We start from the raw sequence: 18,853 nt of genomic DNA on the forward strand, positions 1-18,853 counted from the left end.
TATGTTTCGTTTATATGTTAAGTTGGTCTATAGAACCATATATTTTGATATATATGTTGAATCACATTTAAAAAGAATTTTATAGTTACATACAGTCTGTTATGTTGTTTGTGTTGCTATCAGTTTTGTATTTATGTGACAAAGGGTTTGGTTGTGTTTTGCAAGAGACTAACACAGCTACCTTTCTGGAAATTGACCTATTCTTACATCTTCTAACAGCAGCCTGATCAAGAGCAGAAATCAAGAGCAGAAGGTTTTCACAGCATGATGACAAGCATTATTACCTGCAGATCAAATAGCTCTTCTGAGGCATGAAACCCGGATCCTAAAAGGTGGGTAACTCTATTTTCTTAATAATGAAACAAAGAAAAGATAGCTTATTTTGTGGTGTGGTGGGAGGGCAAAGGAGATCATGGGTGATCCTACTAACCTTCTGACTGGCTTCTACATAGTACAGCATATGATAAGCAAACTCAGTTCCCCTTGTTTGATACACTAATAGCAACTTTTCACCTGTAGTCTACTAGAATTCACAAGGGGTCTTGATTCAGATCAGGACCATAGTAAGGACAAATTAAATCCCCTTTCCACTCACATTGTGGTCCTGATCTGGATTTGCTTTAGAAAACCGAACTCAAGCACACACAGCAAGCTACGAATTTTAATGTAAAAATCCAGGTGAAAATGGAAGGTTATATTCCATGATACACACCTTGCCTATAAAACTTCTCATGTTGAAATAGGAAATATAACTAGTTTAGATACCTGAGCTCTGGTGTGGAATTTAACTTAACCCTGGTAAAGAAAATTTATTCAGATTTGATTTGTAGATTTTTTTTTTGCAGGGGGTTGTGATTATTCCAGATCTATTGCTTGTTGAATAATGTTTAGTTTTTAGTGTTCTTCTAAGCGGCAATATTTTTTTAAAAAAACTAAAATCAAATAAAATTCCACATACTAACTTTATCACCTAAAAATGTCATCGAAATTGCTCAGCATGCCCCTTCTACTGGCAGCCCATCTCTGAACCAGGAGAGAGCCCTTTGTTGGCCAGATGGCATTAATTTTAATGTGGTTTCCCATCCATGTCCTGTATAAATTGAGATGACAAGATTAAATTAAGATGTCTGCTCTGGCATTGGCACATTTGCTAACAGTGGTAGAGAAAGCCCTCCTCTGCTAATAAATCATGTGGATTCTAAGGAGAAATTTCAGCACATATTTTAGTAACTTCATCAGTGCTGCTTTTAATTGGTAGTTAAGCATTGTAGAACGAAGGTGTTCCTCCCCCCCCCCCCCGTTTCGCCAAAGCTCTGCTTCCTAAACATAAGAGCTGCTGGATCAGGCCCATGACCCATGACCCATCTAGTCCATCATCCTTATTCCACAGTAGCCAACCAGATGCAAAACCACAAGCAGGACCCAAGCACAGTAGCAACCGTTACTCAGAAGCATGACTGCCTCCGACCATTTATTCAAAGAAACAAAACAGCTCAGTCCTAGGGTCACAGCAACCCTTCCAATCAGGTCTTGCCCCTGTGAAGCAGTTGTGAGGACTGAAGGTCTCCACCTTCCCACTGCTCTCTTAAGGCTCCTCCTCCACTTCTTTCCCCAGTAGCCTAAGGCTCTGTCATCTTGTCTTTCTTTGCTCTGCCCTCTTCATTCCTCTCCATGTTCTGGGAGACCAAGGGGTAGGGGAGGTGGCCGCAGCAGGAGGGGGAATCTCCCTAGATTCTTCAGCAGCCTGCCTCGTTTCTATCTCCTGGCCCCACTCCTCTACTGCTTCTGATTCTGGACTGTTCTCTGCCACAGTCTTTTAACAGTATACAGACGAGAAAAACTGGGAAGCTGAATTGGGGACAGGTGAAGTAGAGTTGTGAAGCAACACTCTACTTGGGTCTCAATTTAGTAAGGATAGGGGAGAACTTCTGGAAAGAGAAGAATCCCAAACCAGTTTCGACGGGTGTGGTGATCCCCTGGTCTGTTATACTAATAGAGGAGTCCCAGGCATATTAGAAGTTGGGAAACTGACAGAAAGTACCACCTTATTTAAGAACCTAAGTATTAAGACTTAAGCTGTAACAACTATACAATTAGGTTTAAGGAATTGACGTTAAAAAAGAAGTTGTACGTTGATTAGAAGTCTGTAACACACACTGAATTTACCATATACAGTGGTACCTCGGGTTAAGTACTTAATTCGTTCCGGAGGTCCGTTCTTAACCTGAAACTGTTCTTAACCTGAAGCACCACTTTAGCTAATGGGGCATCCTGCTGCTGCCGTGCCGCCAGAGCACGATTTCTGTTCTCATCCTGAAGCAAAGTTCTTAACCCAAGGTACTATTTCTGGGTTAGCAGAGTCTGTAACCTGAAGCATATGTAACCTGAGGTACCACTGTATATAGTTTACTGTTTTCTCAAATAAATCTATCTCCTGACACATCTTTTGTTTTACCAGTTTTGTTGAAAAATAAATCATTTTTTTCTGTTTACTGGTAACTTCCCTAAGTCTCCAAGTACTCCAAGTTTCTCTTCAGAAAAATTAAAATTAGCCAGTAGTTAAGAGGGGATTCACCAAACTGCATCCCTGGAAACCTAGTGGGTGGGCAAGATCTGCCTGTGTTAATACTTTGAGTCCCCCTCCCCTATCCTAGACTCAGATTGTATATCTGTGTAAATAAAACCATCTATCCTAAAGACACCACAGTCTTGACCTTCATTCCAAGGAAACTGAGCTCTGGGGAAGTTCTCACTGCTTGGAGACTGGAGTGCAGGCAACAACAGCAAGCAGGAGAAGCATAGCATGGCATGATCAGGGAGCCAACAGTGAGAAGAAGCCACAACTGTCTCATCTCCTGCAACTGGGTGCTTTAAATGTCTATGACTCTTCCTCTATATGGAATCAGGCAACCTGGCTTAGTACGCCACAGCCTGTTACTCTGGCACTCCCTTTCAAACCATTTATGGTTTAACCAGGGCTTTTTTTCCATTAGGAATTCACCAGAACTCAGTTTGGCACCTGTCAGGTATGAGCCATTGTTATTTTAAGAGAACAAGGCAGGCATTCATGTTGAGTTCTGGCACCTCTTTTTCTAGAAAAATAGCACTGTAAAACGTTTCTCAGTAGGGATGTTTGAGTATTTTGTTCAATCTGCATTTTTAAGCAAGTCAGCCTGATTTGCATTTCCTGGACTAATATGTAGATTGGAATGCAGTGATCCTTCAGTTTTACACTTCACTGAATTTTGTGATATCATTCTCAGTTCAACAAACAAAGCAAGATGCACATTACAGTTTAAATGTACATACGAAAAGGTCTTTTCCGATAAATCACAATGTGTATGTGATAAAAAGAAGGCATTGAATGGTGCAGAAACGGGATGGAGCAGACTTATGAATGAATGCATGCAAAGCTGACAGGAACTGAAACTAGATTGATCCTTCCATCACTAGTTCAGTGGTCACCTTTTCGACAAAGCTTTCAAAACAGCCAACAAAGCAATGCAAGAAAATTGTTTTAAAAGGTTAAAGCAGAAAGAAAAACAAGAAGCAATGAGATTAAAGTGATCCAGCCCAAAACTATTTTCACCTGGGTTTGAAAGGACAACAAAGTAAATGCCAGCTGTATGTCCCTAGCGAGGGTACATCCCACAAGCAAGGTGCCATCACAGAAAAAGGCCCTTTTCTGATTCCCCACCTGGTTCACTTCTGAAGGCAATGGTTCCTGGAGCAGAATCTCTCATGCACATCTTAATGACAGGGCAGATCCCCATTAACCACCTCTGATCCTAAAAAGACGACCTGGATAGCTCAGCCGATTAGAGAATAATGCTGATAACGCCAAAGTTGGAGGTTCGATCCCTGTTTGGGACAGCTGCATATTCCTGCATTGCAGGAGATTGGAATAATAACAACAACAACAACAACAACAACAATAATAATAATAATTTTTATTTATACCCCGCCCTCCCCAGCCAAGGCCGGGCTCAGGGCGGCTAACAAGCAATAATAAAAACAAGTTGAATGAATACAACTTAAAAACAAGATTAAAATACAACATTAAAATATTGTAACATTAAAATATTAAAATGCAGCCTCTTCGCAGGAGGAGAAAGGAAAAAGAAAGAGGGGGAGGGAATCAAATTGGCTCCAAGCCAAAGGCCAAGCAGAACAACTCTGTCTTACAGGCCCTGCGGAAAGAAATCAGATCCTGCAGGGCCCTGGTCTCATGAGGCAGAGCGTTCCACCAGTGTTGAAAAGGCCCTGGCTCTGGTTGAAGCCAATCTAACTTCCTTAGGGCCCGGGACCGCTAGGGTGTTGCTATTTATGGACCTTAAGGTCCTCCATGGGGCTTACCAGGAGAGGCGGTCCCGTAGGTACAAGGGTCCTAGATGATCCTAAGGGTCCCTTCCAGCTTTATGATATGATCTCTGCAATGTTACGCTAAGATAATACAATATGTTATGACCCTGACGTTGTGGCTAGCATACCCCTCCCATTGTAAGCACTGGCTTGCCCACTCAGCAAATCTTAGGCCTAGACCATTAAGTTTCCATTTGCAAGACAGCCTGAGTTCTCTACTTCAGTGATCTCTTGCATTCAGGATGGACTGATTAAAAGGAACAACAACACCGAGTCCAGTGCATTCACCCAGAACAGTATCCCCTTCTTTCATTCTACCAGGAGTAAAAGCATTAGCATTTTATCTTAGCTGATGATGGGGCCTACTGCTGCATCCCTTACTCATAGCTTGTAGTAATTATTTAATTACTCACATGAATAGTTCTATTTAGGCACTTGCAAAATTAGCAAGTATAACCAAATGCCAGCCTCATGAGTGAGCTGACATTTGTACGTAGCCACTCATGTTGCTGTAGCAGCACTCTATGAAGGTTAGAATCCCCTGTTCCCAATGGAAAGAGCATCTTCTCTCACTCACTGATGTTGGCAGAGAGGCATTGCCCCAAATGGCCTTGTTAGCTGTCGTTATTCAGACACCCATATAATCAGGCAAACAAGTTACAGGGCTCCAGCAAACCACTGCTGTGATAAAAGACAGCATGGAGCGGAAAAAAAACAACGAATCTCTAAGCAATCACTTTTTAAAGCAAAACTGTTTGCTGTCATTCTCAGTTCCAGCAGCACTAATTTCAAAAGCAGCCGGGCCCAACATGCTGCTCCATTTAATAAAGTCATATGATTTCACGGGTTTCTCAGGCACAATCCCTTAAGCATACAGGACATTTCTTACAGCTGATTTTGAATGACAATTTGTCTGATAGATGAGTTCATGTTCTGCAGCAATAGAGTCCTGAAAGATCCTGGATTTGCATTATATGAGGTGTAAATTTGTTCTAGGTCCTTTATTTCCCCTTCTCCTTACACTACCCCCTTATCATATGTCAGAAGAAAGAACCAGGCGGTTCTTCCTTTGGAGCCAGAGGCTGCATACATGCTATACCTTCAAAGCACATTTGAAGCTCATTTCCTTCAAAGAATTCTGGGTAACCTCCCCCAGAGTTACAATTCCCAGCAATCCTTAATAAACTATAGTGCCCAGAATCCTTTGAGGGAAAGAATGTGCTTAGAATGTGCTTTAAAGGTATACAGTGGTACCTCGGGTTAAGTACTTAATTCGTTCCGGAGGTCCATTCTTAACCTGAAACTGTTCTTAACCTGAAGCACCACTTTAGCTAATGGAGCCTCCTGCTGCTGCCGCGCTGCTGGAGCCCGATTTCTGTTCTTATCCCGAAGCAAAGTTCTTAACCTGAAGCACTATTTCTGGGTTAGCGGAGTGTGTAACCTGAAGCGTATGTAACCTGAAGCGTATGTAACCTGAGGTACCACTGTATACATGGGCATAGGATTTTTGTTTTGGGGGGCAGAACCATCATGATTGGTCAGTTAGTTAAGTATTTCTATAGCTTTACTTGATCTAGAGGGGCAGCTGCCTCCCCCCTTACGCTCATGGGTATATAGCAGGGGTCGGCAAAGTGTACCTTGCCTGGGCCGGTTCACTCCAGCGGATATCCCTCCGTCAGCTGGATTGTGCGCACGCCTGTGGTTTCCGGCGTCTGCGCAGACACGATTTCTGGCACTGCGAAAGCGAGTCCCCACGCTGTGCTGCGCTGGTTTAGTGCAGCGTGAGGGGACTCGCCGAGCGGGTAGCTCAGTTCAAGGGCGGCATGTGGGCTGGTTAAACGACCCCCGTGGGCCGCTTGTGGCCAATGGGCCTTCGGTTGCCGACCCTGGTATATAGTGTGTACACAGCCTTAAACTGCAGTTCTAACCCCTGCAGCAAGTCTCACTGAATTCAATAGAATGTTTGTATGAATACGCATGGTTAGGATTGCGCTGTTAAATGCTCTACCTGTGAGCTATTGGCTCTCTCAGTTTTTGGCAACAAGACCATGCCCTGCGCAATGCTTTTTTTCTAGAACCCTCTAAGTGTCCCTATTTTAGAGCGACAGTCCTGGATTTACAGAAGCCATCCTGGTTTTTTATTTGATTCTGCATTGTCCTGCTTTTGAACGTCCCTATTTTCATTAGAGTAATGTTGGAGGATATTTTAGGACATCCCTATTTTTATCGGAGAAATGTTGGAGGGTATGGAGTTATGTGACTCCTGAACCAAGGAGATAAGTAACTATACAACCTTTGGAAGACATCTGAAGGCAGCCCTGTATCATTTTATTATGTTTTTACTTACAATACTTTGAAATATTATTATTACTGAATAGGACAGCCCTATTTTCATCAGAGAAATGTTGGAGGGTATGGGGTAATCACCATGAAGTTTTATTCTGTTGCTTTTCTCATCAGTGGGCTTATTTTATTCAGCTTATCTGAAAAAAACATCGGCATCTTCAATCTGGATTAAAAAGGAACACATTTTGCTTTCGGAATTAAGTTTGACAAGGCTTTCCCTTTGTGGTTCAAGCCATTCGGTCATCTAAGGCTTTATCAGGGCTTTCCAACCATTCCTATAATTTCCCTACAGCAGATTTGCTATAGCAGAATAAATATTAACCTGGAAGGAAGGCGTCTCACTCTAGGCTCGCATACGATTTCCCACACTGAATATATTGAACTGTGTTGTCCAACAGCAGCATTTGCTTTGACAGTTATTTTGGGGGCTGCTACACACACACACACACACACACACACACACACACACACACCATTCTAAAGGAACAAAGCCTTCTTTTCAGCATTTACATAGCATTTGATTAGGTGTGATGAGAGCACTGATTGCCCTCTGGAGTGCAAAGCTGAACTTGGTGATCAAAAGCATTAATGCCATAGATGATAATCGGTTGCTAAAGTGCTGTGCTGGAGAGGTGACTCTCAGCCTCAAAGGCAGCACAGGGCGCTCTCTCTCTCTCTCTCTCTCTCTCTCTCTCCCCCTCTCTCCCTCTCTCCCTCTCTCCCTCTCTCCCCCTCTCCCCCTCTCCCTCCCTCCCTCTCCCCCCCCCCAAGTTTGGTGGGCTTGGAGGTATTTGGATCAGTTCGAGAATAAAGAGCCTCTCTGTGATGATTTGGCTACGTAAGGGATTTTGACCGGGATCCTTTATAGCAAGGAGACTGTGAACAATTGCATTCCCCATAGAGCCCCATCATTAAAGATTCAGTGATGCTTTTAGGGGTGACTGGCGCTCCTGCCACCAGCTAAAGATTAATGACTTGTGTGTAGGATGGCTTAAACAGATGCTTTTGTTACCTAGGCAATACCCCAGCTGGATGGAATGTATCTTGCAAGCTCTGTCTGCTAGGATGAGTTTTTGAGAGCCAAGGCTGGTCCTGAGATAATGCCCCTTTCCATTCAATATAGCTGATTCTGCAAATTTTGGGACTTCAGGCTGATGTGAGACCTTTCCTGACAAACTCAGCATCAATGGAAAAAGGTCCTCCCATAATAGGTGCTTAGAAAGTTATTTCTGTGGCAGGTAAATGAAAGCAAGATTCTTAAATGGGCAAAGCCAACACAACTACAGAGGAAAATAAATAAATAAATAAATAAATAAATAAATAAATAAATAAATAGTCCAGTAGCCCATTAGAGACCAACTAAGTTTGTTCCTGGTATAAGCTTTCGTGTGCAAGCTTAGACCCAGAACAAACTAAGTTGGTCTCTAAGGTGCTACTGGACAATTTTTTATTTTTAAAATTTATTTCGACTGCGTCAGACCAACATGGCTACCTACTTGAATCCACAACTACAGAGGGACATATTTTGGAATAGAAAACCTACTGTGCTCAGGTCCTGCTTTCAGACTTCCCATGTGAGAAGAGAATGGAGAGCTAGATGGGACTTTGACCAAATACAGTAGGGCTCTTCTCCTATTCTATTCTACTGGATTAAGGCAGCAGTTTAACATTTAATCAACTGTTCAGCTGTAAATGTCAGTTTGTTTCAATGCTGTAAGAAATCCAGATGTTTGTGCTGTCACTGGAATACCAGGCCACAACAGAGGAGGCCTGCTTACAAAATCTGAAATGCTTCTTCCTTGTTGCAGAAACTCCTGCCTACAGGCTTGCTACAGGCTTGTTTGGGGTATTCAACTTTAGTGATAAACAAAAACAGAGGTATTTAGTTCCATTCAGTTCTGTGTGCTTTGCTCTAAGTCATAATTTTTCTTTGCATAACTCCCCCTAACAATCATGAGATTCTTTGCCCCAAATCAAATCACTAGATGAGTAGGCATGCCACTTACTACTAGAGGGGCAGTCATACTACAAGCAAAATTATTATTATTTCTATTTATATAGCCACCTATCAATAAATATTCCCTGGGTAGCCTATAGCAAGATATTAAAAATGCAATATACATTAGTAATTAAAAACAATTGAGGAAGAATAAAGAGGAGAGAAAAAACTTCAATGTATAATGGCAGCATAAAATAGTTTGCAACCATTAACACAGGTAGGGCAGAAGGCAGGGAGACTAACTGTAGGTGGTGCCAGAGCCAATGATAGACAGAGCCAACTAATTATAGTTTTGTCTCCACCCGCCTCCCTGAAGAATTATACAAGTAGGAAGTCACTGAAATTAAAGAGGAGGAACTGACAGACAGCACCACCTGCTGGACTGGATGTAAATAAAAAGACAGCCAGGTGGGGGCTGGCTGAGGGCACCCTGGGGTTGGTGGGGCAGTGCCCTATTTGGCTTAATGTATCAGGCAGCACTAGCCTGAAGGTCCATCAGAGCTCAGACGATACATTTTATAAGTCAGGTTTCCTGATTTTAAAGACATTTCCTAGAAGAAAGTTCCATTGATGGAGTGGGGGGTTGTTAAGGAATGCAGTTAATGGGTTAACTCTTCACGAATCAGCAGAGATGGCTCATTCACCACAATGCACCTGCAGGCATCTTGTGACTATCTTATGTGTTACTGGGCAGATTTGGTGAGTAACTTTGTGTTTAAAAGGGCTCATGTTAGACCCTACTGTGTGGCTTGTGTTAGGAGATTGTAGGAATCCTTGAAGACTATCTGCTGGAAATGTGGATTCCAGTGAAGCCATTTTGAAAAAGTTCTCTGAGAAAGAAGTTGGAAAATTCCCAGACTTTCGAACTCAGAGTACTCTAGCAGTTGCAGGGCTTTGCAAGCAACTCAGCTTAGGACATCTCTGTGGACTTTAACACAGTAAGGACTTGGAAGCAAAGAACACTCTCAGGGCTCAGAGAGAGAGAGAGAAGATTACTTGTAACATCTATTATTTGCATGTATATATAGTGGTGTATGTTGGTGTTGGCCTTGCATAGACAACTCTGCAAAAGTCTGATTTCTGTGGTGAGCTTTTGGGATGCATACACCCAACACCCCAACAAGGGTGTGACTTCTTAATATAATTTATCAAACTGCTCAATAAATTGAGTATTGGGTAGCTACAACACAGCCCATTTCAGAGGTGCACATTTCCCTTTGCCAGCCTTGAAACGGGGAAAGGAAAGGGTTCAAAAAGCTCCAACGCTATGCTACTATAGAATCATAGAATTGTAGAGTTGGAAATGACTCTAAGGATAATCTAGTCCAATCCTCTGCAATGCAAAAATCTCAGCTAAAGCATCCAAGACCATCCAACCTCTGCTTAAAGGTAAAGGTTCCCCTGCCCGTACGGGCCAGTCGTGTCCGACTCTAGGGTTGTGCGCCCATCTCATTTAAGAGGCCGGGGGCCAGCGCTGTCCGGAGACACTTCCGGGTCACGTGGCCAGCATGAAGAAGCTGCTCCGGCGAACCGGCACCAGAGCAGCACACGGAAACGCCGTTTACCTTCCCGCTATAAAGCGGTACCTATTTATCTACTTGCACTTAGGGGTGCTTTCGAACTGCTAGGTGGGCAGGAGCTGGGACCGAAAGACGGGAGCTCACCCCGCCGCGGGGATTCGAACCGCCGACCATACGATTGGCAAGTCCTAGGCAACCTCTGCTTAAAGATCTCCAATTACGGAGAGTCCACAACCTCCGGAGAGAGGCCGTTCCACTGTCCAACAGCTCTTACTGTCAGAAAGTTCTTAATGATATTTAGTCGGAATCTCCTTTATTGGAACTTGAAGCCATCGGTTCGAGTCCTACCTCCCCCCCCCCCAGCAGGAGAAACACAGCTACTGACACAGACGGCATCCAACACCAGCACTGAAAATCATGGTTTGGATCCCGTCTTCCTGTCCTGGAGGTTCACAAGGCAGCCATTCTTCCCTCATTTCCTTTTGCAGCCGAAGCCCAAGCTCATCGGAGGCCTCCAACCAGCAACACAGCTCCTTCCTGCGCCACCGCCAAGTTCATGGACGGACTCCGTCTCCAACTTAGAGGGGACGAGGCAGCGGCTGCTAGCGCGACGGTGTCTCCTTTGCGCCGGCAGAGGGCGCCGCGGCTCACGGTTTGGCCGCCGCAGTGGGAACGGCAGAGCGGGCTGAGAGCGGAGGCGCTGGGAGGCAGCGGGCGCCGCTGGGTGGCCGCTCCCTGCGCCGCTTATATAGCTCCGCATCCCTTTGCGCGCGGCGCTGTCATCAGTCGGGGCGGGGGAGCCGGAGCTGCGCAAGTGCCGCGGCTCGGAGTGCGAGGACTGGCGAGGGGGGGAGGCGGCTCTTTGTCCTGCCAAGGGAGGAACAGGAGGCAGCTCCTCCGCGGAACCAGGTAGGTCCCTTCTCCAGCATCCTTTCCTCCTCGCTTAACGCGCACACTTTGGGTACCAACCCGCCAGAGATGCTCGCTGCAGCATCCTTTCAGGGAGGTGATGCTCAGCAGCCGCGCGTTGGACTCAACAGCGGGGTGGGGTGCGGGCAGAGGACGGGGCGGCTTCGGGGGTCTCTGTGCCCACTTGCTGGGGGGGGGGGGAGATGTTGGGAAAGGCTGTGATGGGTCAGGTTCACTCGAAGGCTCTGGGCGGTCTGCCGGCTTCCCTCGGAGAAACCTCCCCCGCCCGCCCCCGCGGCAGCCTCTCAACATTATTTCCTCCTGCGCAAGTTTTTAAGCCTGCTGGCCCTCTTTTCCCTCCTCTTTCTTCCCAGTCACCTGCTCCTAACACGAGGAGGTGGCTTCAGGACTCCCAAGCCAAAGCGGCTGGTTCTCAGCGTAGGACCCAAACAAGCCCTCTCCTCTCCCCATCACTCCCTCCCTCCCTCTCCAACATATACACTCCCGGGCAGGCAAAGACTAAATTAGCCGAATAGACATAACAACAGCAGCAGCAGCAGCACCAAAACAACCTCACGCCTGGCTTTTTTTTTTCCTTTTTTTTTTTGCGGGCAGATTGACTCTTGGCAGTGATCACCCATCCCCGACTCCGCTCCCCTTTCCCCGATAGCTGTTCAGATGGGATAGGAAAGAGGAGGTGCCTTTCTTTCTTTCACGCCGGTGTATTATCTGCTCACCCACCCACCGACCCCAGTCTTAGGGGGCAAAAGAGACTCTTCTTTCTCATTCCCCCCCCCCCCCCCATGTTGCCGGCAATAACAGGCAGCCTCTTTCAGTATCTTCTTAGCAGGAGAACAAAAAGTGGTCGGTGAGCTCTGCCTCGTGGAAGCGCTGCGTTCAGTTTCCTTCTTAGGCTGGACAGCCCCCCCCCCCGCGCCCAACGATCCGCCTAGGCAGCGTGGAGGTGCTGGTGAATCCATCCACCATAGATGGTGGCATTGTCTGCGCAGGATACTTAACTTGAAGTGCTGCTGTGTATCTGGGCTGACTGGCAGAGGTAGCCAACGTGGTGCTCCCTCTATATGTTGGACCATCCAGCATCATGACTAATGGTCAGAGAAAATAGAAGTGGGAATTCACCAACATCTGGAGGGTGGCTGCTCTAACTACCGACTATATACAGGACTACCTATGGCTTGTAAATTGGTTTATGATATTTAATGCAGTCTATTGTTGACATGGGTCACTATTCCCGTTTTTGATGGAGAACTGCAGTTGAGTGCATTAGCCACATGATGAAAAAGATGCTTAATAAGTGACATTTTTTGAGAGAGAGTGACAGAGTGAATAATCTAGGGAAATGTATTTATCCTGCAGTGATGTAGAATTCCCTGTGCACATTCTACCTTATTCATATGAACTCAGTAGATGGCTTAGGCAAGCGACTATCTCTGGCTTCAGCATTCAACTCCCATCTGCCATAGGGGGCGTGGGATGCTAATATGCCCTGACCTATCTTAAAGGGTTGTTGTCAGGATTACTGAGATGATGTCACACAAAGCGCTTTGAATACTTAAGTGCTATATAAATGCTAATTATTATGACTGAAAATGCTGGAAAGATGAAAATACCTGATAACTACCTGTGAGTATTCCACCCTGCTGTCACTACCATTGTGAGAGCCACAGATTGGGACAGCTGCTCCATGCAGCTGCTGCCCAGTCTTGGGAAGGGAAAGAATAAATTGTGTTCTACATTCTGTACACACACTTTTTAAAGAGAGAGAAATGCATGGGGATTATGTCAGTGTAAGAAGGATCTAATGTATGAGAGCAGTCCATGGAACACAGAAGTAAAACCAAGTCTAAAACGGCAATCTCACGAACTCTTACCTAAGAGTCCCATTGAATTCAGTGGGAATTACCTCTGAGTACATCTGCGTAGGATTGCATTGTGTAACTCTCAGCACTAGACTACATCGTCTTCATTTTCTAGAGTATTGCTGCCACTAATGTAATCTTGAAAACAACTCTACTCAGTAGTTATTAGCATTTAATGGGTGTGGAATTGAGATGGGGAGATAGCAACCGGCTGAGGGCTAAAACAGGACTTAATTCCAAGTCTCTCAGCTTCAGCTTAAGGTAGAATCCCCTAAATAAAATGTTTTAAGAACTGTTTGTTTTTGTTCCCTTAAGTCTAAACTTTGTTCAGGGTTATGAAGCTGGCTGGCCATAAAGGCAGGGTTTCTTTTGTTTTGAAACCTCAATTGGTAATATTTCTAAAGGCTAGTTTTTTTGTGTGTGTGTGTGTGTGTGTGTGTGTGTGTGTGACTTGATTTCTCTTGAGAAATTTCATGCTTGAGAAGAAGTTGGAGCTGATGAGTAGAGCATACATTTTGCATGTTCATGGTCCCCAATTTCAATCTCAGGCTAGGGCTGGGAGAGAACCCTGCCTGAAACCCTGGAGATCTGCTGCCTGTCAGAGTAGACAGAACTTGGCTAGATGGACCATTGATCTGATTCCATATAAGGTAGCTTTGTACATTCCTTCATTACTGTATGCAGGGGGTGGCAGCTGAATGTGTGAATGAATTCCATGAGTACAATTGTGTTGGATGCTATATCAAAGAGCTGCCTATGGAAATTGAAAACTTACCAGCATGAGTAGATAAATAGGTAACACTGCGGCGGGAAGGTAAATGGTGTTTCTGTGCGCTTTGGCTTCTGTCACGCCAGAAGTGGTTTAGTCATGCTGGCCACATGACCTGGAAAGCTGTCTGTGGACAAACGCCAGCTCCCTCTGCCTGAAGCGAGATGAGCACCACAACCCATAGTCACCTTTGATGGACTAAACCGTCCAGGGGTCTTTTATGTTACCTTACCCTATTGGATGGTACATGCAAGTTATCGGTAGATGTTGAAATGAGCCAACCCTGATATGGAAATGATTCCAATCATTGTCACACATGGCATGCTTTTAATATCCCCTGTGCTATTTGTTTGTGGGGTTGTGATGTTGTCTAACTTTTGCACAGTCTCTCACATGAGCATGTAGTGTGTTAGCTGTATTCAGAGCAGTAGTGGTCCAGCATTGCAGGGGGAGTTGAAGACCCACTGGGATAGCTCAGTTGGTAGAGTATGAAACTCCTAATCTCATGGTCATGGGTTCAAGCCCCACGTTGGGTGAAAAGATTCCTGCATTGCAGGGGGTTGGACTAGATGATTCTTGTGGAAGGGATTCCAACTCTTCAATCCTATGGTTCTACTATTTGTGCAGCAGGGTCCCTGTCTCTAGAGTCCTAGAGCCACCCAATCAGCATGAAAGGGAAGCTTTTTAGACATTTCTCACCCTTTATGCTGGCTGGAGCCAATGACAAATGAAATGAGATGAGTCAGCCATTGAGGATTGGCTGCTAGGGTCACTCTAAAGAAGGTATGTGGGATAAACACTGAGGAAGAGTTGTTTTGTATCTCCAAAGTTAATCATTTTGCCACTCTGAAAATGCTAGGTGCTTCAATTTCAGGAGAATGGTGTGCCAGTTCTGTTACATACAATGGAACTTCAAGGAAAACTCAATTTAAGGCAGTCCAAAAGAAGATATTGGAGCGCTCCAAATCATTTGTCCACATACATGCACAGAAAATAGATCTAGCTGAAAGGCAGCGCACTGAGACCTGCATTTATTGTTGCAATGCATCCTTAATTATTATTATTGTACTGTCTTAGATGATCCCCAAGGCCCTTTCCAACTCTACAATTCTGTGCTCAACTTACTTCAATGTATATATGCAAACCTTTTACTGGTACCATATTGTTTATAAAACCAGGCAATTAGCAACTTTTATCACTGGAAGCAAAATCTACAGCTAATTACATTTATACCCCACCCTTTCCTCCAAGATGCTCAAGGTGCCATACATTGTTGTCCCCCTCCTCATTTAAACCCTGCAACATCCCTATGAGATAGGTTAGATTGCGGGGCAGTGTGACTGGCCCAGATCACCCAGTGTGTTTCATGGCTGAGTGGGGAGTCAAACCCTGGTTGGCCAGGTCTGTTATTAATTGATTAATTTTATATACCATCTTTCATCAAGAGATCACAGGGTGGTTTACAACATAAAACACAAAATATGTCATATAATAATAGTAAAAGGGTGTGGGAAAGGCAACCACCCTGCTTTAAAGGGATATAGATTAACAGTTAGTTTCCTGGTTAAAGAGGAATGTTTTTGCCTCGTGCCTAAATATATCTAATGAAGGTGTCAGGTGACCTTCCCTGCGGAAAGCATTCCAGAAATGGGGAGCCACCACAGAAAAGGTCCCTTCTCGTGTTACCTCACTCTAGGGCTCCATAGAGGGACACTTTGACCACTGCACCACACTGTCTAGGGAATAAGTCCCATAGAGCACAATGGAACACGCTTAGAAGAAACCGCATGTAGGCTTGCACTGAAATTGGCAATGTCAGAGAAAGAACTCTGGTGATAAGGGAGATCTGGTCTCTCTCTGTCTCTGTCTCAACTCACTGCTGCTGGATCCTTCAATGCACTGGCCCAACTGATGTCAGAGCTTTAGGGATGGAAGAGGTCATGTTGAGGATCTGCTGGGGGAGGATCAGGAAGATACTTGGATCTGAAAGATCCAAAGCCATCCTGGTTCCCAAACTGGGGAGAAATATAGGTGACCCCAGGAGCTCATTGATACCTCTCCCTTGAAGTTTCCATGCATTGTTCCCAATGGGAAGAAAATGGCTAGTGAATAAATATGGAGGAATGCAAGACTTTTTCTCCACTCTCACTTCAGCTCAAGCTCAGCAGGGAATTGGAAATGGCAACTGAACCACCTTCAGATTCCTACCACCACCTCCACTTGAGGGTTGCAGCCTAACATAGCCACCCTGCTGTGATTCTTCCTTGTGGATGATTCAAATAGGATCCAGAGTGCTGTTGTGGACTCTGTTTGTATCTTCAGTCCTAGCACATGTGACAGAGTAATAAACAGGGGCTTTAAAGTACCTGCAGATCATAGTTCTTCCCTCACCAGTGATTAAAGGGGAAGCATCTTGCCCTCGATTATGTGCTTCTAAGTTAGATGCTATGCATCACTTCCGGGGTGGTATGAACTTCAGCACCTCCCGTTCTTGAAACTGAAAAGCCCTTGATTGTTTTACCTAGTTTTCATTATAGAGGCTATAGCACCCTAATTAATAAACTGAAGTGTGTGTGTGAGAGAGAGTGTAAAACAAGATTGTAGCACAATATTATTGTAATTTTTTTAATCTCACAGAAAATAATTAACAGGGAAAACGTTGCAAGCTGAATCTTAGATCATGAATTGATCAAAGTAGTAGTGTATCAAATTGGAGCAGTGCAAGCTCACAGACTAATTACATGGCAGCAGAGTTGAAGTCCTTGTTCGAGCAGTTCCCTTTGAAGTCAGGAAGGGGAACATGATGTTTAAGAAACGGAAGCCTCGGGGTCCCTATTCTTAAGTGTCTCTCTGAACTGGATCCTTAGTGTGAAACCTATGGGAGGGCAAAGGTGCCTTTAAATCTCCTTCATGAATCTCTCGTTATGGGAATGGCCAAGAGCTGGATCATTTCTACATAAATGAGGGCAGACTTAGATTATCATTTCCACCCAGGCAGTTACAACAAAAGAACTTGACAAGTGCAAGACCAGCCAGTTTTGAATGCTCAGCGTTTATTTGTGTGTGCGTGCCAGCATCACAGCAAAAACACCTTCTTTTTGCTCAATCCATTATGCAATAGCCTTTCTGGTCTCCAGAATCTGAGGCAAGCTATGAGCCAGATATTATGTAACAAATCAAAGCAGCTTCCTCTGACCCCAGGGGATGTTTTGGCAGCTAGGAGCAGCAGGAGCCTAGAGATGCAGGGCAGGCAGGGGAGGGAAGTTCATAGGGGAGCTACAAAGCAGACTCAGCAGATTGTCCCTGCAGGAGGGAAGTGCTGGCTGGGTGCAGTTTGTCTTGGTGGATTGAAGCACAGCGGAAGACTGGTGTGGCCATCTACACATTGCCAGAAAAGAGGGAATGCATAGAAGGGGGGGGGGGGAGAGGACGCAGACTCGCATAAGATTGGCTGGTGGTAATTTATTTATCTTTTTACAATTCCTTTTACAGTGGTACCTCAGGTTAAGTACTTAATTCGTTCCGTTCTTAACCTGAAACTGTTCTTAACCTGAGGTAATATTTCTGGGTTAGCGGAGTCTGTAACTCTTGTCTCACACAGAAGAGAGTGGACTCCCCCCTCCAGCTCTCAGCTGGGAGCTTCCCTTTCTTCTCCCAGCCTCCCACTCCATCCAGTTCCCCATCCCTGTCCTAAGGGTACGATTCTTTGTTTAGGGTTTAGGTTGTATTTAGGTTGTGAGGCTGGGGAGCTTGGCTGTAACTTTGTGGTGGGACCATAGCTCAGTTGAAGAGCATATTGGATACAGAAGGTCTCAGGTTCAGTCCCTAGTATCTCCAGGATCTGATACCAAGTGTTGACAAAGAAATGTGCCTGAGATCTTGGAGAGCTGCTACCATTCAGAGTAGGCAATGCTGAGCCACATGGACAGATCATATGACCTATCTTTCCTAGGGTTCTCTGTGGACACAGTCCTCAAAGCCATCCCTTAAAACATGGACAAACATGCATTCTAGTGCAGGAGAAAGGGAACTCAGAGCCCCTAATCAATTAAAGGCAAAATGGCATAGCGTAGCCTCTGTTCAGTAATTTAAAATATATGCCTGGTGGGATGCTTCTGTGCTGGAACTGTATAATGAAAGCAGGAGAGCGCACTGTCTCCACAGACATGTTCATGAAAATAAATACATCAGAATTCAAAAGGGAGATGTATTATAGGACAGAGTGCCCAGTAACACATAGCCTACTTAGTATTTCACTCTCAGTCAGCAGTTTAACATTTGCAAACACGAGCCTGAGAGCACTTGCCTGACCACCTTACATTGTGATACTAGGATATATTCATTATTATTATTTACTGCATTTATACCCAAATTTTATCCCATCCAGAACTCACTGTAGCTCCCAGGAAGTTTCCTTCCCACCCAGCATTAACCAGATCCTGACCTAGTGGTACATCATCACCACCAACATCATCATCATCATCATCATGTCATAGAATCATAGAATTGTAAAGTTGGAAGGAATCCCAGGGGTCATCTGGTTCAGGCATAGGCAAACTCGGCCCTCCAGATGTTTTGGGACTACACTTCCCATCATCCCTGACCACTTGTCCTGTTAGCTAGGGATAAGGGGAGTTGTAGTCCCAAAACAGCTGGAGAACCAAGTTTGGGAAATACTATGCCTATGCCTGATCTAGTTCATCCCCCTGCAATGCAGGAATCTCAACCCTGAAAATGCCCTTAGGGCAGGGTTATCTAATGTGTCCTATCTAATGTGTAGCTCTTTTGGACTCCAACTCCCATGAGCCTTAGCCTACATAGGCTGTACTCAGGGAGTGATGGAAGTGTAGTCCCAAAACATCTGCTATCCTTGGTTTAGGGGCACAAAGACATAGGGACATAGGAAGCTGCCTTATACTGGGTCAGACAATTGATCAGTCTAGCTCTGTATTGCCTACACTGACTGGCAGCAGCGCTCTGGAGTTTTCAGACAAGGACTTTTCCCCAGTCCTACCTGGAGATGTTTAGGGGACCTAAGGACACTATGTCAGATTCATAGAGGATAAGT

General features: G+C 44.9%; 1 protein-coding gene across 3 annotated transcripts in view; it reads left to right on the plus strand.

The window, feature by feature from the left end:
• MTUS2 (microtubule associated scaffold protein 2) overlaps positions 1-18,853 on the plus strand; it is a 305,328-nt gene that overhangs the window by 11,515 nt on the left and 274,960 nt on the right. Inside the window, exon 2 of one of the 3 annotated variants that reach the window (XM_081860085.1) lies at positions 223-332. The gene's annotated coding sequence lies outside the window, so the exon portion shown is untranslated. Of the gene's footprint in view, positions 1-163; positions 333-10,956; positions 11,137-18,853 lie in introns of those variants that run through there. The other 2 variants (XM_081860086.1, XM_081860084.1) reach the window with 2 other exon arrangements.

This window comes from Podarcis erhardii (genome assembly GCF_964252035.2).
Source record: "Podarcis erhardii genome assembly, chromosome: 4".
Lineage (NCBI taxonomy): Eukaryota > Metazoa > Chordata > Lepidosauria > Squamata > Lacertidae > Podarcis > Podarcis erhardii.